The following is an 18,597-nucleotide window of genomic DNA, read 5'->3' as shown; positions in this document are numbered from 1 at the left end:
GTCTTCGTTGGTGGTATAAAACTTTCCCCCAGAATTTTGCCGGTATAGGTCCACGCCTTCATATAGCCCCCAAAGATGGATACTTCCCGATGATCAGTATTTTGAAGGATACAATAACCGATCGAAATGGCTGAAATTTGGTATTTAGTCTTCGTTGGGGGATCCAACTTTCCGTCCCAAATATTTCGGTATTGGTCTATGCCTTCATATAGCCCCCATAGAACGGTACCTCCGGAATTCTGGTATTTTGAAGGTTGTGGCATCAATATCCCTCCGAAATGCCTGAAATTTGGTATTTGGTCTTCATTTGGGGTATTATATGAAATTTGTCGGTATAGGTCCACGCTTTCATGTAGCCCCCATAGAACGGAACCAACCGATTTTCGGCATTTTGAAGGTTTTAGCCTCATTATCACACCGAGATAGCTGAAATTTAATACTTAGTATACGTTGGGGGAATAAAACTTTCTCCCGGAAATTTGTCGGCAGAGGTCCACGCCTTCATATAGCACCCATAGAACGATACCTTCTTATTTGCGGTATTTTGAGGGTTGTGGCCGCAATAACCCACCGAAATGGCTGAAATTTTGTATTTTGGCCTCGTTTGGGGTATAAAAGTCCACGCCTTCAGATTGCCCCCATAGAACGGTACCTCTCGATTTTCGGTATTTTGAATGTTGTGGCTTCAATATTCCACCGAAATGACTGAAATTTGGTAGTCTTCGTTGTTGGTATAAAACCACCATAAAAAAAATAAAAACTCAACATTTTTACTTTGACCTTTAATTTCTCTGCAACTGCTAGATGAAAATATCTCTTTCCGTTCCAAAGTTACAGTCAAAACCATATATCGGGAAGTATTGACTTCCTTCAGGAAAGCTATATATCGTTGTGATCAGGGTCCCAAGGACTACTTATGGTAAAAATTTCAGCCCGATTCGAGATGTGGCCCTAAACAAGACTTGTTCTGCTTGTTATTGCAAGACAAAATCTTTTGCAGGAAGAGACGCCTTCTTTCATGTTTGCAAAATACCTCTAACAAGTGTACTAAATTTCCATCCCTGGTTTTATTGTTGGTTTGATGGTTCGTTGATTGTTTTTGTTGTTTGGCTTTGCTCATTCTCAGAGCACCACCAAGCAAGCAACGAACCAACCAACCAACTCAACAGCAAGCAAGCAGCATACAATGACAACGACAACAAGAAGCAATAGTATTGGAGTAGTTTGAGTATCCGTCAGATACTTTGCTGGTGTACTAAAGTAAACACACATGCGACGCGCATTTCAAATATTCTCGGAAATCATCATCAATTTTTATTCCTTTTACACTGCGCTGCTGTTTGAATGGTTGGTGGCTTGCCGTTTTTTTCTTGTCATCAGTAATAAAGTTACCCGCAACAATAGCTCGAATATAAACGGTAGTGAACAAAAAAAAGAAAGAATTAAAGAAAAGTTTAAACAAACAACAACGACAGTTTCCTGTCCAAAAAAAAAAACAAGTGAAGTGAAAAAATATTTTGCAATAAATTATGAAGCAAACCAAACGAATTGAAAAAGAAAAAAATAATTGAAAAAAGTGCGTAAAACCAAGGAATAACCTAACTTCTGCTTTGGTCGTCGGTCTGCTGTGGTTCTTCCCGTTTCCAACAACAACCCCCAATTCATTCGTGTTTTTTCCTTCCGACAAAGAAAAGGTGTGTAAAAAAATTGTGTTTGCCATATAAATTGGTTATAGAAAAAAATTCATTATGATGGATGAATGAAAAGTAAAATAGTTTTTTTTTATTGCAAAATAAAATTGTTGTAAATAAAATAAAAAAACAAATACTATGTGGGAAATTGTAAAGAAAATTAGAAAAAAATAAGAATAATGGTAACTTGAAAAATGTTGGAATTTAAAAGTAATGCGACCCTTAAGGGGCACATTAAGAGAAAAAAGGAGTTTGAAAAACTTCTAAAATAAAATTACTTACTTAATAAGTGAGCAACTAAATGAAAAAAAATCGGAAATCATAAAAAATTGCATTGTTTATTTAACAAATTGTATTCAAAATGAACGTTAAAACAAACAAATATGATTCAAAAAATTGTTTTAATTCCCCTCATAAAACTCCACAATAAAAATCTAGAAATGAAAAAGAAGAAAAAAATTGATTGATGATGAATGAGTGAAACAGAAATATACCTACTAGCCCAAGAAGAAAAAGAAGAAGAAGAAGCAGCAGCAGAAAATGAATACGAAATTCCAAGAAAATCGTAGCTCTGTGTCTGTCTAGCCATTAAAATTGTCTTTATTATCCAACAACAAACAAAAGCAAAATGTATAAGTACAACAACAACTATCAATTAAAATTGATATACTCAGCAAATAACATAAAACAACAACAACAATAACTACAACAATTAAAATATTTCATTTTTTTTTGTGAAATAAAAATTAACCAAATTTTGTGAATTTCTGTGGAAAAATCATGAAATCAAATTTTCACAAAATTTTGTGGCCATTGTTAGTGTCAATGCTGCTGCTGCTGGTGTTTGTGTATCTGTGTGTTAGCAGGCAGGCAGTAGTATAATATTTGGCTTTGCTAAATGCTTCTCTAATGGGTGTATGTATCTCTTTGCGGGCGTGTGTTTGTGTGTGCGTGTATGTGCCTCGCATTTAGCTGTGTATTGTGAGTGCATTGAATTGTAACAACAATACTCAAGAAAAGCAGCAAAGAAATCAACAAAAACAACAAGCGATTTTATTGTATTCAGCAGATGTGATGTGTTGTATTGTATTGTGTATAACTGTGTGAGTGTATCTGTGTGTGCAACATTGCCACCGTCATCTTATGAGTTTTGCGTTGCGCGTAATAAGAAGAAGTATAAGCAGCCGAAAAAAAAACCCAACCAACCATTATTTTAACAGATACGACGAGACACCATCACCACCACCAACCAGCTCTTCTTGTACTTTTTTCCCGTTTATTTAGCCATATTATTACTTATGACTATTGCTTCTTTTGGCTCTTTATGTTGTTGTTGCTGTTCCTACTTCCTTTGCTTCCACTTTTTTCGTGTTTAGTACAGGGCACACTTACACTCCCTCCCCTTCTTGGCACTCTCTAGTATGCATACATATCGTCATCATAATCATCGTCGTCGTCTCGTTGTTCATCGTGTTGTACTGTTGTGGTGTACTTTACTTCGCATTGTCATCTTTCAACTCGCGTTGTCTTCTTTTTGATGTTTTTGTTGTTGCCGTTTTCTTGCTACATTTGTGTGTTTTGCTTGGTTTGTTTTATTTTCTCTACAGAAACAACAACAAAAACACAAAAAAATTATTCATTATTGAATGCTTGCCTCCATTCTGCACTTTACTATAGTTGTTGTTCTTGTTGATGATTTTTAGTATATTATCTCAAACAAGAAAGGTGTATGCTCTCAATACAGGCACTATATTCGCGCTCATATCACTTCATCCAATTTAATTTGTATCTCAGAGAGTGCTTAGTTCGGAGTTCAGTGCATTTCATTTTGTTTCCCCATACTCTTTTTTCCATTAATTACAAGAATTTTATTTACTAAAAAAACGGCTTGTATAAAACAAAGAAAGAAATGCATAAAAGAAACAGCGAAAAAATAATGTTTTGTTTTTTATTTAGTTTGTTTTTATTCAACATTCTTCCAAACATTATTAGAAAGAAGTACACAAAAAACCGCCGACACCATTCCATTGTTGGTCTCTTCTCAATGCTTTTTACTCTCGGAAGGTGTTGTCAACTTGGCCGTATTTTAGCGTTTTTTTTTTTAATTTAAATCTTCTTTTTAGAAATGACATTGAAATGTTAATAGGAAGTTTAGAAGATTTAGGACAAACTCATTACAATGAACAATTTTAAGACAATTCTCAAAGGAAATAAAGAAATTTATCTAAGATTATATGAAGCATCTTTGCGTATTTTATTGCGAATGAAAGTAGAATTGATTCCGTATTTAGCTTCTTCAGTAACCGAAAAACGAAACTAAAGTGATTCGAGAGCAGGTCTTAAAGTGAATTTATCCAAAATTTTGTGTGGAAGGTACCCGAAGTAGTGGGCAAATATAGCCCTATTCGAACCTAATCTATATCTGGTAGATATATTTGGATGTGTAAAGTATGGGCCAAATCTGTCACTCCCAACAAGAGTTATCGTGCGCACAAGTTTTCCGAACATTTTTGAACTGTTGCGGGGGAGGTACCGGAAGGAGTGGACCGATATAACTTATCTTCGAACCTAAACTAAGTTTGGACAAAATATAACGAAGGCCAAATTTTGGACCGAATCGATAGATCCGTTCGAGAGTTATCTTGCGCTCCAACCATTACACACGGTGTCATAGGGGTTTTTTGTACCTTTCAGGCTATTTTCTCAGGAAGTATGGACTTGCCCCTGTTAAAACTTATACCGTCGTATACAAGTTGCAGTGAATACAAGTTGCTATAACAAAAATCAAAGCGATTCGAGAGCAGGCCCTAAACTTAACTTTTCCGAAATTTGGGTGGGAGGTACCCGAAGGAGTGGGCCGATTGAGCCCATATTGGAACATCATCTATGTCTGGTAGAAATTTCACGATGTGCAAAGTACGGACCAAATCGGTTAGTTCCTTCAAGAGTTATCCTGCGCACAAATTTTCCGAACATTTCCGAACTTTTGTAGGGGAGGTACCGGAAGGAGTGAACCGATATAGCCCATCTTCGAACTTAAACTAAGTTTAGACAAAATATTACGAAAGCCAAATTTTGGACCGAATCGGTTGATCCGTTCGAGAGTTATCGTGCGCTCCAGCCAGACAGACGGACGGACATTGCTAAATCAACTTTAAGTTGTCTGAAACACATTTCGTCCAGACATACTTGCAGTCTAAAGCCATTATTTCGATGAGGCACATTTTGCCCGTATGAACGTGTATATACCCTCGTTAGCATGATATCTAGCAAAGTCCTACACATACATCAACCGCTATGCGACAATCGTTTCGTTAACTGGTTAGGTTAACATCCTCAGGCATATTAGATGTTGTTGTTGTTGCTAGACAAATTTCGCCATTTGGAGCTCCTATTTATACATCCAAGATTACAAATTTGCATTTGTGAATTTCAAATTGGAGCTTTTTATTTTCAAAGACGACTCATTTGTCCCCCTTCTATTCCAGAAATCAATTTTTTTAATAATTCATCATATTACAGCCGATAGCTTTCACATCAAAAATTTAAGTGAATTGTGGTTCAGAACGCTAAGACGTCAGCCACATTGTCTATTACTTGGCGACGACCACTTTTGCTTTTGCAAGTGGAATTGCATTTTTTTGAAAACATGTCACTTCAAAACACTCCAAAAACGCTTAAAAATAAGAAAAAATATTGTTTTATTAACAAAATAACATTTAATTTCATATTTTATTTAAAAAAATTCGCACATATCCATTATTTCTCAATCAACGAAATCAATTATTAACAAAGTATCGCCACATTATTTTTTCGTTGTAAATTTGTAAAAACTTAACAATCTGGCATTACGAATGATAAATTAAAGCAAATATAAAAGAGAACAAACAAAAGCAGGACTCGAACAAGGTTTTCTTCAATGTTATGTTGATTTTTGCGCCTCATTTACAGAAACAATAGGAAAATTGAAAATCCAATAAAAATTAACTTTATTTTTGCACAATAAAAGCTTTCTTTAATCACAATATTTTCACAATTCCCATTTCTAATCATAGGTTTTTGTTTTGTTTCTTTTGATTCCTCTAATGTGGCTATATTTATACTAAATAAAAATATTTTCGGAATTCACCAAATCGATCGAAATATGAAGAAGCTGAAACAAAAACGAACGAAATAAAATTACGAAATTGACACCATTCCGATCGGAATCTGTGTCATGTCAAGTTATTCTACGACAACCAGAGTAACTAGTTATTATATGGCCACTATAAATTGTAAAATAAGCAAATAATATACGAGCATTAAGGGTTGTTTAAACACTTACATGTGTACTACCAACTGTCCATAGAAGAAAGCCGAAAGCCTGTTAGGTTAAAAAAAAAAATTATGTTTTGTCATTTTGTAAATATTGCTTTTGGAGAGTACTTTTGTTCGCGAAAACGACTTTTGTACCTGTCCATAGGAGAAAACCGAAGGCCTGCTATAATTAAATAATAATTAAATTTAAATGAACTACTCCAGTTAAGGGTTTTCGTGCTCACCAACCATATTAGTTGGACTACCCCAAGTAAAATATATATCGCCATGATCAGGACCATAAAAAATAGCTGGCGAAACATTTTTCGAACGAGAAAGCTTCCTAAATTTCACATAGGGGAAATTTGGAACTCTCTCTCTCTCTCTATCTCTCTTGGAGCTATCAGAAGGGGATGACCGTTTCTGTAAGCCGAACTGAGAAAAGATTTCCATTCCTCTCTATTTGTTGCTTAGCTTTTTCTAATTTAGAATACCCTGTTTTTCAATCTCATCTTTCACATGTTTGCTCCATCGAAGCCTTTCAGTTCTGCGTGTACTGCCATATGACCTGTCTTTAGAAGCCTTTTTAGCGGTTTCATCATTGCTCATTCTTATGACATGGCCTAGTCATTGCAATCTTTGTATCTCGATACGTATCGGTAGATACAGCTCGTGGTTCAAACGAGGTCGATATTCAAAGTCAACGCAGATTGGCCCGTATATCTTTCGAAGAAGTTTTCTTTCAAACACATCCGGCTACAGAACCATATATTAGCAAGGGTAGTATCAATGTTTTGTAAAGCTTTATTTTTGTTTTACGAGATGTGGCTTTGTTTTTTAAACTGTTTACTTTAGCCAAAGTAGCACCTGTTGGCCAATACACTTCTTCTTATTTTACAATTGATATTGTTTGTTGTGTTTATGGGATTGCCGAGGTAGACGAAATCTTTTGCTACCTAAAAAAGTATAGGAACCAACATCCACAGTTGGTCGGAGCTCTATAGAGGCTTTGCGCGTCGAGACCATCAACTTGGCCTTGTCGCCGTTTACCGCCAGACCCACTTTAGCAGATTCTCCTTCGACCGTCTTAAAGATATCAGTTACTTCTTTTACTCATCGATGTCTATATTATCAGTGTAAGGAAGTAGCATGTGGCTATTGGTGTAAATCAGCGATAGGCACCACATTTTTCTATTACATACTTTACGGTAGTTAAATTGTGTGTGTGGAGAGAGAAACGTTCACTGAGAGCAGGTGTGCCTAACGCTGGTGTAAATTGTGCCATATAACCTTTTCCAGCAGGATGTTGAAGAGATCACAAACTCTAAAACACACTTTTGGTACCAATCTGTTAGGTACAATTTTTGCTCATAAAAAATATGTACCTACAGGTTAATATATAACACCTTCTACGATTTGGGTCTACTTATTAAAAAAAGGGAAAAATTATACACTGTTTCGAATTGTTCACCAAAAATATTTCTTCGAGTCATATGACTTAAATATTGATTTACTCAACGAAGTGTTATCGGTTTCAAAATTCCATAAACAATTCCAAACATTCTTAGCAAAATTTTTACGAAAAATTGCATTTCTCCTGAACTTTAATGTTTTCCTAAAATTTGCCTCTATTTATACACCGGTATGCATGGTATGTATCCGATGGGTTGGTATTGATTTATCGACGTAGATTTTTTTTAATTTTTGTTGATGACTTTAATAAGTCGTAAGATTTCCTGCACTATATGTAGTTGTCCCCCCTCTATCCATTTGATGATGATTATATCAGTTTTTGCGCGATATCCAGTTAAATTTTATTGTCCTATTCCGATATTTAATTTTGGACTACATTGGATCCACAAATAAACATTTTTTTAAACTCCGATGTGAAATACGATCCAAAGTTTTTCTTTTTTCTTCAAATTTCAGACATACATACATATGTTGGCATCCCTGTTTGACAAATGAAAATATAGGTGGATATAATGTGAGGAGTACATTAATTATTGCACCCTCCTTATCATTTTTTTTTCATACAAATTCTCAAAATAATTATAGAAAATTTTATTTTTCTAAATAAACGTGAGTGAAGAATTACCAAACAATATTTTTTTTAATTTAATTAATATTGCTAAAATGATCTAAAGAGTTTGTATTGTAAAAGTGGATTCTAGCGAAGTCCCACACACCCAATCAATATCCTATGATCGTTTCTCTGGTGATTAATTCAGCTCATCAGGCATATCGGATGTGAATGGCGGTCGAAGGCGGAGTTTGAAAGCTTCTATTTATACAGACATTATTGCAAACTTTGCAGATATGAAGTATTTATTAAATTAATTAAAAACGTTCATAAATAAGTACCTTCGTCCTAATAAGAATCAATAAATAATGCATTTGTAAATTCCAGTGATTTGTGAAAAAACGCGTTTTTATTTAATGTTACATGTGCAACACTTCTGCACACACAAAAAGAGACAATCAATATTTGCAAACATTTGAGATACACAAAAATTAATCTCTGAGATACATTTCGTATCTCACGAAACCGGAATTGAGAAAGAACGTGAGAAAAAAATAATTTCAAAGTAATGACACACTCACTCACACTATATTCGGTGAGAATAACACAAAAACAAAAAATAAATGAATGAAACTACTACTAAACAAAAAAATCACCATAACGTAAAAAAGACAAAAAAAATAAAACCATAAAAACATTGCAAAAAAGATTGAAAGAAAAAAGAACAACAACAAACCAAAAAAATTAAACAATACAATTAACAACAATATCGTGGCATTTGTTTAATTTTAATGCGTAGTGTGAATAGGTGGTACATTTTAAGCGTTTATTTTTGTGGAATATTTTTCAATGGACATCTATCTACTAATTCGCCGCAAAAGAAATGAGAAAGAGTAATGGCGTACATACGTATTGCCTTGCTGACTGACTGCCTGCCTGTTTGGTTGGCTAACTGAGGTCTGGTGGTTATGTGGTATACAGATTGTGGATTACTTGGTGGGATTCATTCGTGTTTCTCGATGGTTGGATGCGTGGGTTCAATGTCCGACCTAATGAATGAATAAGACAAAAAAATGAAACGAAATCAGTAATTTCAAGTAATGCTCGATATAAAAATTTTTGAAGGTTAAGAATTTAACTTTAACGAACAAAGTAAATAAAAAATGTTATGATAACAAGAATGTGATGTGAAATTTCAAAATATCCGAATTGAAATTGTGTGAAAACTAAAATTGATATATCTACTGTGTGACTCCCTAAATGAGGAATACGTAATGAATGTGCAAAAATATTAATTTCTACTAGATAACTGCAAAGAAAAGTGTATATTGCGGCAATTAGATAATGCGTCTTTGATATAGCAATTATAAATCAATTACAAAGAACGAAATTATATTGTATATAAGTATGTACCTACTTCGTGCATAATCGATTATATTGATCAACTAATTGAGGGGAATTTTGTGTAGAAAATTATGTTGTCATTGTAAATTTCTATTTTCATCATTTTATCAGCATAACACGAAAATATGTATGCACCTTTTACCTTCTTATCTTTATCAATTGAGGGCTTTAATGCCCTGCCATTTGAATCAAAATAATTGACAAAATTTACATAACAATTGAGCGAAAATATATAAAAAAATTATAAAAATGTGGATAGTGGTATTCTAAAATCGCAGCGTGATGAAGACAAAAACAAAAAAGAGAAGACACGTGTTTTGGCGTTTTTTTCCCGTCACTTGCACTTTCTCGGTTATGGGTTCACAATGAGGTCTCGATGTCGAAAGAATCATTTCTTCAGGCTCATGTCTACCAAACACTTCAGAATTTTGATTTACTCTCGGAGGAAAAGATGTAACTTTTGTCATACAGAACAGAAGTTTTGAACACTTAAACCCCCAACTTCTTCAAGGACAATATCGTCAACATTCTACAACATACGAAATTAATTTGTTTTTATAGGTAGTTCAAAATAGAAAAAAAAAACTTTACAAAAATTGTTAGATTTGTTATAGCCAAAACTGCACTTTGTGGTTGTTTGGTGACAAAATAACCATAATTAAGGAAAGCAACTTTAGATTTTCATGGAAAATTCCCTTTAAAAGACCTCATATCGGTTATTGTCGACATATATCTGGCGGATGGTGGTAAATTATGATAATTTATAGTTTATAGAAAAGATTTTCTTCAAATAAAGATCGCTGTATACTGAAAGACAAGACTTTACTGCTAAGTCCATTCATTTTCGATGCTCATGTAAGCAATAAATGCCTTCGGAACGTTGGAATGACAATGCCGGACCATACTACATACATAAAGTTCCAAGAAGATCTAGTTTTATGAGATAAAGCTTTCAGATGCAGTTCGAGGATTCCTTTGAAGTTTTCGTAGAAATTAGTCCATCTTATTCTGAGTGCAACGATATATTTTTTCCACGCTTCATCCACAACTTAAAAAATTCGGCGGTGATGGTAATCAAGACTGCAACATTTTTTGCTAAGAAAGACAATATTTCCTAAAATATTGGCCCCGAAAGAGGTTAAAATATTGACACCATAAGTTAATCATTTTTATGAGTCTTGTGAATTAAATAAGTTTTTGAGGATAATGCTCAGTTTTTTATTTATAGCAAATATTCTTAGATTGATATACGAGGGCAGTTCGGAAACTTCTTAGCCTAGCACAAAAAGCGCGGTATAAACAGAAAAAGTTAAGTGTTTTTGGAAACTTCCATCTCTGTTATGAACACATGTTAAATTTTGTTTCGATCTGGCAACTCCTTTATATGTAGAAACAGGTGTTCAAAAAGGACGCATCCGCAATTTTTTTACAATGGAAAAATTAGAAATGCGTGCTGTCATTAAATATTTACCTAAAAAGGGTTTATCGGGACAAGAAATTCATCATGATATGGTGAATGTGTTAGGTGAAAGTGCTCCTTCATATGCAACAGTAAAAAATTGGGTTGCTGAATTTAAACGTGGTCGTACAAGCATTGAAGATGAACCACGTAGCGGACGTCCAAAAACAGCAAAAATACAGAAATTGTAGCCAAAGTGCATGATATGGTATTAACCCATTTCGTACTTGGTGTTCGATTTTTCGAACAGTAAAATCACTTTTGTTCAAAAAAATATTTATGGATGAAAAAGGTTAAATTTTTGTCAGCAAATAAAAAAAAATTGTTCCCTTGAAAACCCCCCTCCCCCTCGATGTTAAGGGTAGATTTTTGAAACCTATAGTTTTGGATTTTCGCAAGCGCGACTTTACAGATGTGCAAAGTTTACTGACAAATTGCGGGGAAAAGTATTATAGCACCATATAAGACTAAATACTAAATTTCAGCCATTTCTAAAGGATAGTGCGGCAAAAATCCTGAAATACCCTAAAAGCGTTAGGTACCATTTAAGGGAGGCTATATAAAACGTGGACCTATGCTAACAAATTTCTGGAGGAAAGTTAAGTAACCTCAAAAAAGACTAAATATATGTATTAGTTTACAACCATTTTTGTAGGATAATGCAGCTAAATCCTATGGGGGGCAATCCAAAACGTGGACCAGTGCTGACACATTTCGGGGAAAACTTTTGTAGGTCCAAAGAAGTCTCAATACCAATCTACAAGCATTTTTTCATACAAAAATGATGAAATAAATCAATACAACGGCAAATAAATCTATTTGATTTTACTTCTATACATATAGCTTAAGCGCCAGTGTTCGAAATTTCGAACACCACCTTCTGGAAAAACGAAAAATCGGACAATTTTTTTTGGTTGATTTTCGACATCAGTGGGTTTTAATTACCCTAAAAAAGTGCTTTGTTTTTAAAAAAATAAATAAAAAATTTGTCTCAGTACGATATGGGTTAAATGATCGACGGGCATCTCAAATGATCGATCGAGTCCATTTAATTTTGCATGAAGAACTACAGATGAAAAAGCTTTCTGCAAGATGGGTGCCGCATTTGTTAACAGTCGATCAAAAACGCATAAGAATGAACATTTCTCAAGCTTGTTTGGATCGTTTTAAGCGAAATAAAATGGATTTTAAGCGTCGTTTCATAACTGTTGATGAGACATGGATCCACCACTATACTCCAGAGACAAAAGAACAATCCAAACAATGGACTGAGGCTGGAGGAAGTGCCCCAAAGAAGGCAAAAACAATTCAATCGGCTGGTAAGGTTATGGCAACGGTTTTTTGGGACTTCAAAGGTATTTTATTGATTGACATCTGCAAAAGGGTAAAACAATAAATTCCGAGTACTATTGCACCCTTTTGGATCAATTAAATGTACAAATTCGAGAAAAATATCCTGGCTTACAACACAAAAAAATAATTTTTCATCAAGACAACGCACCAGCGCACAAGAGTGTTTTAACAATGGCTAAAATCAACGAATTAAAGTACGAGTTGCTTGACCACCCACCTTATTCTCCTGATTTAGCTCCCAGTGACTTTTACTTGTTCCCAAATCTAAAAAACCTTGCTGGCAAGCGTTTTACCTCAAATGAAGATGCAATTACAGTTGTAAACCACTATTTTGAAGACCTTGAGGAAAACTATTTTAATCAAGGGATAGAACTGCTAGAAAAGCGTTGGAAGTGTATTGAAATTTCAGGAGGCTATATTGAAAAATAAAAATATTTTTGAAAAATAGGCTAAAAATTTTCCGAACCGCCCTCGTATGTCAACTCCTTCGGGTACCTCCCACACAAAATTTCAAAAAAAAAACTTTTGATCTTTAATCCAAATTCATATTTTTGTCGGCAAGTTCATACGCCCAAAATTCCGAAAATCCGCTAAATACATATGTAAATTTTTTGGGAAAGAAGTGTTTCAATTCACTCAGGCTGTCGGCAAAGACTGATGCTTTATTACTTGTTTCGTCATAAATCCAGCAAAAAAATAAAAAAAATGTTTCTCGCTAAATGACAACCTGTTTACGTGAATAATAATCCCACAAAATCATATGAAGATTCGATAATTCGTTTTCGAGCTACAGTGGGCACCGTTTTCAAAATCGCCATTTCGAGAAAACCGCGTTTAAAAGTTCGATGTGACATACAGTGTTGCCGAATTTGACGATTTATCGTCATTTTGGCGATTTTATGGCCCAAAATTGAAAAATGGCGATTTGACGATTTTATAATCCATAATGACGATTTTTCACGTAAGCAAAATTGCATGAAATGAAAGACGATAACTATATTTGACCAAAAATTTTTTAAGAAAGATCATGTTCCAAACTCGATTGTATGAGCTTTTTTATGTTTTATAGCAATTTCTAGACGGATTAGCTATATTTAGGCACATATCTAGTCAGTCAGTTTTGAATGACAGTTTTTGACGATTTCCGACTACCCAACAACCCAAATGTACCAAGTACCGACAAACATGAACGTTCACACATTCACACAATCGATGTGTCTGAGGAGCCTTCCTAAAACCAAAGGCGAAACATGTAATGTCACACAGTGGTGGTTGTGTGGGTTCGTATCGTCGTCTTTCCTTTTTCAAAAAGCATCTTGGTCAGTAAGCTATTTTTTTTTTTTTTTTTAATTTACAAGTGGCTATAACCCCTTAAGTAATTAATAATCTTTTATTTACAGATTTTTCGAAAGTGACTAGTATCTAATCAGTTTGTCTTCAAACGAGAGAATTTAATAAATACCCATTTAAAAAAAGTGAATTTTAAAATTTAAATTTTCGATTGCAACAAAAAATTTACCTTTTTTACAATAAATCGTTCAAAATTACTGAAAAATCACGTTGATGTATTTAATATGATACAGTTGAACCCCGATTATCCGTGAATCGATAATCCGGGAACCTCCATTATCCGGGATAGAAAAGAAATGTTGGTCTTTTTTCCATTTTCTATATTTTTCGTTATAAACCTTATTATCCGGAAGTAAAAAGCACACTTTCCAATAAATTTGATTAAGCAAACAAAAGGTATAAACAAAAGAAAACTGAAAATTCTCCCATATTACATACTTTTTATATTAATGGTATCACAAAAACCATGGGACAAAGTCAATTCAGATGAATCTGATGATGGTATTATGTATCCATCTTAAATTTTGTAGATTACCTTTAGAAATATAACAAAAATGACTGACACTATTATTATTGAACTATACTATGCCATTTTTACCTACAAATATGTTCAAAAACTGCATAAAAACATTGACTCCATTATCCGTGAAAATCGATTATCCGTAATGCCTCCGGTCCCGACCATCACGGATAATCGAGGTCCGACTGTATAAAATTTTTAAGAGAAGCCTATAAAACATACGATATTTCAAGAAAAACGCATGTACTGTACGAGTTTAGAATCCTAAACAATTTTTTTCTGGTATCATATAATAGGGTAAACCGGCTAGTATTAACAGTTGGCCATTTTTGTATTCAAATTTAAATAAATAATAACTATTATAACAAAATTTTAAAATCATCTTAAGTAAACTTTAACAATATTGCCAGCTATATGTATTTGCATTGATTGTAATTGTAATTTTTCTACTTAATAATTACGCAACAAATTAAAGCACAAAAACTTTCATAACTCTTTTATAACTTTGAATGCAGTGTCCACTGTACTTAAGCGAGTGATTTTTTTTTTAAATTTTTGATGTTTTTATGGCGAAAATACTATATTTTTTTTTCGTTAAAATCATAATTATAATTTTTTTAAAAAGGAAATTTTTGAATTCCCTTTCGCTTATGGACGGACGACAAGATTATTTAGTTCTTAATGATCTCACAAAAATATGTGCTGAAAAAATGCATAAAAAATTAATTTTTGGTACTCAATCAAATTACAAATTTTATCAAATCGATTATATGAGGGCTGCACGATAACTTTCTGGCCTAACAATGAAAACGCGAATATTTACCATCAACAATAGTTTTATTATTATCTTAAGTAGTCTGCAGCATGATTTATATACTTGTTTATGCGCACAAACCAATTGTTGAATCATTTTTTCCACTCCGATTGAGACACATCCAAAACATGGATTTTTCAGCGGTTTTCCAATCAATTCCACGTTTTGGCTGGTCAAAAAAGGCGCTGCATTGAATCGATGTGTGAGAGCTGGCATCGTCATTGATTTGTCTTCTCATGCTCGGTTTTCGAATTTATCCGGAGACTTCATGCAAACAAATTGTAATTGTAGTGTACAACTCAGAATTAACCGTTCTACGTTGCGCATTACCATTACCTTCTAAGTGCTTCTTCCGTAAACAGCTTTCGTTTGATTTGGCTCGCTTTGTTTCGGGCTCATACGCATAGATCCAAGTTTCGTCGTCTGTGACGATCTTATAAACGTCGTTTGGGCACAAAGACCCTTTTTGGACGACCTTCACAATCTTCGGGTTTTAACAAGTGTCGCCCACAATTGAATTCATCGACATACAAAGATTTAATTTCATCGATACAATCTTGTGTGATTCCAAAGTTGTGAAAAATGATCGGACGAAAATGTCCACAATAAACTCCTTTTTTGCTAATGTTTTTTGTCTAAGCCAGAAAGTTATCGTGCAGCCCTCGTAGCAACATGTGAGAGACTATAGGGCAATGTTGCCGAATTTGACTATTTATCGTCATTTTGACGATTTTTTGGACCAAAATTGAAAAATGACGATTTGACGATTTTATGGTCCAAAATGACGATTTTTCACTTAAGCCAGAAATGCATGAAATAAAAGACGATAACTACATTTTGACCAAAATATCACGAAAGATTTTAAGGAAAAAAATGTTCCAGACTCGATTTTTGAGCTTTTTAATGTTTTATATCAATTTCCAGACGGATTGGCTATATTTAGGCACATATCTGGACTACAGGTATTTTCATAGTTTTTTCAGCTGAAAATTTTCGTTTACTTTTGTTAATGGATGAAAATCTTCCTTAAAAATTTTTTGTGATAAAATAATTATATATATTTTGTTGTAAAAAATATGAGTACAGCTTTATTAACTTCCTACTAATTCCCTCTTTAAGATTTCAGCCTGTTTTGAATGATAATTTTTATCGATTTCCGACTGCCCAACAACCAAAATGTACGTGTACCAGCTAAGCTGTCATTCACAATTGTCATTGTGTACCCAGATTTGCCATGCTGTATTACTGCAAACTCGATAACCATAGGAATCTATAATCTACTGAGTGCTGTTTTTATAGCAATATTTAAGTGATATGGGGTTAGATTTATTGCTGTGGGTAGTATATCTTATGTTGCCAGTCACAAAAATATTAGCGAAAAATCTCATTAAACGGTAACCAAACCGAGTTTTGAACCATGTTGACGATTTTCCAAATTTTGATGACGATTTTTTGACGATTTCCGATTAAAAACTGTCGGCAACGCTGCTATAGGGACAAAGTGACTATTTTACATCTCCAACATGGAAACACTCTATTTTCCATTCCTGGATAATGGATGTTCCCGACTAATAGATTACCTGTTAATGGAGTTCCAACTATAGGTTAAGTGCACCAATAGTCGACACTTTAAGGGTTTGCCTAACTTCAATATTTCGCCATTCCGAGCAAATTTGGCCAATTGCAATGAAATAAAGCTTATTAGGTTCGAAATTTAGTTTACTTTCCGGTGACATAAAGAAAAGTTGAATTATTTCTTTTAAAACTTGTGAAATTTGTGAATTTGTTAGAATAGTGCTTTTTTGCTAGTAGTCGGCACCATTTTCCAATGGTGGAACATGTGTATTTTGTATATAAATGTTCGTTTTTATTATTTTAAATAACAAAAAGCATAGTTTTACACAAATAATACATATTTCAACCGATATTGCTTTTAAAGAGTAAATAAAATAAAGATTTTGTTAACATTTGGAATTCATTTAAAATTGTTCTCTTTAGATTTGTTTTTAACATAAACTAAGAATTTGTTCATACTCCAAATAATTGTGCATCATGAAAGTTGGAAATTGCAAATAGGTATATTTCTTAAATAAATTAGTTGGTGCTACAGTCGGCAACTCTTACCCAATTGCCGGCATGCAACAAATGTACGCACTTCAAACCATGCCTAAAATCACTAAAAAGTAATTATTTTAATCAAGCTAATAGGTACCTACTTTACATATTGCATTTCAAACATTTTTAGCTAAATAATTTGTTTTATTTTCCGGAAAATTGTGCTAAAAGTACGTTGACTGTCATTCAAAACAGATGTGTGTCTCCCATTTAAAATTCAAAAATTTCCCACACAATTATCAAAAGTATTCCCATATTCTTCCCGGTATTTGTATTTTTATACATCAAGCAACAAAAACAATGATAAAATAATCAATGAATCATTGCATTAAAATTAACCATAAGTTGTCATTTCTTAATTACAATTACAACTTTTCCATTTTAGCGTCATTATTTATTCACATACTCTGTAGAAAAAAAAAATACAACAAAAAGCAATAGCAATAACAGCGAACAAAACTAAAACAATAGCAACACCAGAAAACAAACAACAAAAACAAAATCTCAAGTGCCAGAAACAACAACGTTAAGTCATAAATAAACCTACCTTTAGGCAAATTAATTGACCAATTTTCTCATTTGTTTTGTTGTATACCGACTACAACAACGATAACTACCGCCGATGACCGAAGACCCCAACATCGTCTCAACAATTCCTCAGTCGATATTTAGATATGTATTTATTTTATTGTTTTGCCTCATTCCCCTCTATTTTTCTTCTCCGCCATACAATTGCAATGAGTGGATTTTCCTGTGGAGGGGGTTTGAGTCAGTGTGTGTGTTGAGTGTTTTTCTTTCGTTTTATTTTCTTTTACTATACTTTGTGTTTGTTTGCCATTTTGTTTTATGTTCTTTTTATTTTATGTTATTACTTCGTTTGTTTGCTTCTATGCTATTTTGTTTTGACATTTCCACTTTGTTTTCGTTTTGACAATCGTTTTTCTTCTTTATCGGTTTTGTTTTGTTCTTTGTTTTTTTTTTCTTTGTAATTCTGTATTTACTGTCGCTCTTTGGGTTTAGCAAAGTGGATGAAGAGCGTGAGAGAGTTCATGTGTTTACTGAGTTCGAACATGCAACATGTTTGAAAGAAAGAGTTTGATAGGTGTGTTGATACACATTGCGCGAGTTGAAGACAAAACAATGTTGCCGTTTTAGATGTAATTTTGCCCAACAATATTGACATTGAAAATGTGGCAGATTTTGTTTGAAGGATAATCACATAAAATTAATTATGACAGTTGCTGGGGGGAAGTAAAGTGTAATACCTGATAATTCGTACCTCAATAAATCGAAAACCTCAAATCATTTTTAACAAACAGTAAATTATTATTTGTCCTAATTGAGCCTCGTTAAATAATAGTAAGTTTACATTTACGAAATCCACTCGATTTCAACTGTCAATTCCACTGCTTAAACATCCAATTAAAATCCAATGGATTTCAGATCAGTTTTCATTTGACGTACCTATACGCAAAGGAATTAACAGTTGAAATCGAGTGGATTTCGTAAATGTAAACCAAGCACAAGTCTTAATAAATGGTCGGTCACTTGCAATTACCAAAAGTCAGGTTT

General features: G+C 33.6%; 1 protein-coding gene and 1 long non-coding RNA gene across 21 annotated transcripts in view; one reads left to right on the top strand and one right to left on the bottom strand.

Moving 5' to 3' along the window:
- The window catches only part of tou (bromodomain adjacent to zinc finger domain 2B toutatis), a 402,453-nt gene that overhangs the window by 347,420 nt on the left and 36,436 nt on the right, over positions 1-18,597 (top strand). For 3 of the 20 annotated variants that reach the window (XM_073956138.1, XM_073956132.1, XM_073956130.1), the window contains exon 1: positions 1,125-1,694. The exons of 3 other annotated variants lie outside the window; for them this stretch is intronic. The gene's annotated coding sequence lies outside the window, so the exon portion shown is untranslated. Of the gene's footprint in view, positions 1-1,124; positions 1,695-8,811; positions 9,108-18,597 lie in introns of those variants that run through there. 14 more of the 20 variants (XM_073956127.1, XM_073956122.1, XM_073956137.1 and 11 more) reach the window with 9 other exon arrangements.
- On the bottom strand, positions 1,361-17,669 carry LOC141387035 (uncharacterized). The gene is made up of 3 exons (XR_012408462.1): positions 17,573-17,669; positions 8,920-9,059; positions 1,361-3,292 (listed from the first exon to the last, which is right to left on the bottom strand). It is a non-coding gene; the product is annotated as an uncharacterized lncRNA (long non-coding RNA).

The sequence above is a fragment of the Musca autumnalis genome, unplaced genomic scaffold, assembly GCF_047663935.1.
Source record: "Musca autumnalis isolate F117 unplaced genomic scaffold, ASM4766393v1 scaffold_5, whole genome shotgun sequence".
Classification (NCBI taxonomy): Eukaryota; Metazoa; Arthropoda; class Insecta; order Diptera; family Muscidae; genus Musca; species Musca autumnalis.
The sequence above is the reverse complement of the archived record's forward strand: the minus strand, read 5'-3'. Positions and strand labels throughout refer to the sequence as shown.